Consider the following 3,686-nt stretch of genomic DNA (forward strand, 5'->3'; position numbering starts at 1 on the left):
GGGGTGAGCTTCTCGCGGCCGACGGGAAAAACTATCCTAACGGCAAAAGTACACGGAAAGCAGCACTGTTTCCTGAGACGTGTGAAGCGGCGGTGGCGGCGACGACATGAGAACGCACACGCGCTACTGCGCTACACTCCGACGGGATCGACGCGCGTGCGCGCGGACTCCTTGTGACGGTTAGACGCGCGCGGCCGCCGGCAGTCCGTCTAACGTGGTCGCGCGGTTCGGTCGTACTCACCCCCACCCGCACGTTGGTCATCGCGTCCTTCACTAGCTTCGTTTCCGCGTGTTGACCGTGTGGTATCGCGTCCCGTTTGTCGTCTATGCGTCGGTCGTAGCGCGGTCGTAGCCACACACTTCGCTTACCGGTAGGTACGTATCCATTGCCAGCAGTACGATCAGGATTTTCCCCCCGGTAGTCGGATGTCCACCGATTCCCAGTATGATTTTCGTTATAACGTACAGGTGCGCGGACGGTCGGCACGAATTTCAAAATAATTACTTATAAGTGATACTTTTGATCCAAACACCAGTAATATGGTCAAAAAAAGGGAAAGCTCAACGTGAGGGATGCGCCTTCATACCCTCGAGTGTGCACCCGCAGTTTAAGTATTCACAGATCGAGCGTTGTCATTATTTTATGTATTTTGTTTTTTAGTTGTTATTTAATTTTATTACGGCTAATAGGTTTGAGTTCAATAGATCGTATTGAGATACAAACATCAGGCTCAGGCGTTTTGAATTAATTTACCATATCGCTGATTGGATATTTATAAACATAAATATGTGTAGTAGATATCACTAAATAATTGTTAGAGTTGCCGATTGTTTTGACGAAGGCATAAAATATGAAAAACTAATTTATAGTTTTAAGAACTCCCCTTAATTTGTACCAGGGTTGGTTGAGCATGCATTTGCAGTAGGTACTGGTTGTTCACGTGTTCGTGCTATTTGTCAACACTTGTCATATGTATTAATATGATACTGCAATATTGTACATTCGAAGTACCGTATTTGGTTTTAAATGTTACGAATACTTTTATTTTAAATCCTCTTGTCAAATGTCATTGAATGTCATTATTCATTTAGAATGGACCGCAGATATCGAATTAACAAGAACTTTGGCCATCTAGTATAATTTGATATATTATATGCAAATTGGGATACTTCTGTTTTTATTTTTTTATTTTTTAGTTCTATTACAATAGGCTTTTGAAAGTTCAATTTTAATTTTAATACAATCAAACTATAAAAATTACTAAATATTTTAAACAACACTTAACACATTGAAATAATATTGTTTCATTCTGTTCGTTCTATTTTCAAATATATTTTTAAAAAAAATGATTAGTTCTACGAGGTTGTTTGAGATAAATGGATTTGATAGTGTAAGCAAGGTTTACTGTCAAATGCTATGCTAATGTCTTCCTTGGTTAAACCGAAGGAGAAACATCAATGCACCCCATGATACCTTGCCTTCGTAGTGAAGAATTAAGAAATATGCCGATAAATCAGATAAGTTAAGCCCGGGTATAAAAAATATACAGCCAGTAGATCTATAGAAAACTGAATAGTGTCAGTGGACATTTTTTAAGAAATAAGGAAAATATATAGTTATGAACTCGTCAATGACGGAGTTGACTTGAGCTTTATGAAGGGAGAAAGATTTTTTTTAGCAGAAATTATAGCAGATTAGGGCGTGTCATATAACTGTAGACGACAGTTTGGGGCGGTAGGTAACGGGAGACAAGGGCGTCAATGATGAAGCTATGCAGGTTAAAGTAGAGAGAGTTTTCAGAATTTACCTTATTCAAGAGGGTCTTGTGTCTGAAAAGATCAGTTACATTATTAATTGATATTATTTTTTGGCGAAATTTGAAAAAAAACGGATTCCCGCACTTTAATGGTAAAATGAAATATACGACTTTTTTATGAAGACCAGTAAAATATAATAAAAATTCAATTCAAACTAATTTAAATTACTTATTATTATTTTTTTAACCTACCGTGTCTTTAGTATTATTTTTTCCGAGTAATTATTTATCAAAGAAATCAAGAATTATTTATTAAAGGAACAATTATTTCCATTGAATACTTAAATAATCTAAATTGTATTAAAAATAGTAAAATTAAAACAATAACCATGTCGTTATTTAAAAATCCTTTGGATTAATATTAAAATTAATTAAAATCCTAATCAGCATGACAAGATTTTTTTCACAAGAATAAGTATAACTTGTAAGCGGTTAATATTAAATAATATGTCAAAAAATTTTTTTGGAATCATGAGCTCAATTAATTATATATTTAAATAAAGTCATATGAACAGTAGTGTTTTGCATATTTTATCACTACTGGATTATGTTTGATACTTTTAAATTTATAAATGCAAATTTTATCAATTTAAATTTTCAATGCATATTATAAAAATATGAATAATTTAATTAGTATTAATCATACTGAAACATATAGTATATCATAAAAATTTTTTTTTTTTAAAAATAAGTGTTTTCTAAGTACAATAAGTTGTGGTGTAATAAAAAACTATTTACTAAAACGTAGGAATTTTTGTGAGGTTTTTATTGTTTTTTTGTCTGTTCATTGCGAAACTTCCGGAAAATGTAAAATAAAACAATAGTATATATTTTTGAAATATATGAAGTTTTTGTTTTTACTAATGAAAAGAGCTTAGTGAATTTTTTGATTATATTTTTAGTCTTTTTTTATGACAATGACGTATGGTAACAGATTTATAGGTATATATATTCGCTTATTTTAAAATCCTATAACTCTCAAGTCAAAATTAATACTTTTAATATTTTAGTATAAGAAGAGTTGTATAATATATTTTACATAGTTTTTAAAGAATTTTCATAATTTTAAAAATAATTTATCATAATCTTTTGTCGACCATTTTGTTTAAAATATTGAATGATTGTTTTTGATTCTTCATTTAGACTTTATTTGGACAGTTTTATAAAATATACTTTTAACAATGTATATTGTAATTGATTAACATACCTACCCAGAAATTATCTACCATTCCATCTACATATGATTATTTAAATCGTTTACCTTGTATTATTTCATGTTGACGTCTCAGTTGATGATATTTATTTTATATAAAACAAAAGAATTAAAACATTTTTAATTAATGATAAACTAAATGAATTATAAATTGTTTTTCCTGTATAAGTAAAAATGTACGAGGTTTAAATTTATGCATTCTGTAAATAAAATTTAGAGCTATTCAGCGGTATTATTGATCTTATAAAGTTAAAATATAATATTAAACAAACATTTGAGAACGGTTTTTTTCCGAATACAAATAAACACGATGGAGTTACATTTTTATTTGCACAAAATCGTCCCTTGAGTCTTAGCAAGTGAGGAAAAAAGCGAGAAAAAATAACTGTTTAAATGTTAATAACTGTTTCGGGGGCGATGGCTTTTAGTATTTTCTCAACGTCTGTTTATTCTATATGTTATGTAATATAAAATAACACGATTTTACTGGCCCTGAAACGCATATTCTACTAAACATTAAATGAGAAAGAAGATGGTAATAATAATAGGAACAGTGAGGGAGAAAGATATTGGGAAGAGTGAGAGAGTGGGAGAGAGAGAGAGAGAGAGAGAGTGAGAGAGAAAGAGAGAGAGAGAGAGAGAGAGAGAGAGAGAGA

General features: G+C 31.5%; 1 protein-coding gene across 2 annotated transcripts in view; it reads left to right on the top strand.

Annotated features, from left to right (window-relative positions):
- Positions 1 to 215: 215 nt before the first annotated feature.
- LOC112689090 overlaps positions 216 to 3,686 on the top strand; it is a 203,430-nt gene continuing 199,959 nt past the window's right edge. Inside the window, exon 1 of one of the 2 annotated variants that reach the window (XM_025562605.1) lies at positions 216 to 375. The gene's annotated coding sequence lies outside the window, so the exon portion shown is untranslated. The remainder of the gene's footprint in view (positions 376 to 3,686) is intronic. The other variant, XM_025562606.1, reaches the window with a different exon arrangement.

This window comes from Sipha flava, unplaced genomic scaffold (assembly GCF_003268045.1).
Source record: "Sipha flava isolate LNK unplaced genomic scaffold, YSA_version1 42_pilon_pilon, whole genome shotgun sequence".
Lineage (NCBI taxonomy): Eukaryota > Metazoa > Arthropoda > Insecta > Hemiptera > Aphididae > Sipha > Sipha flava.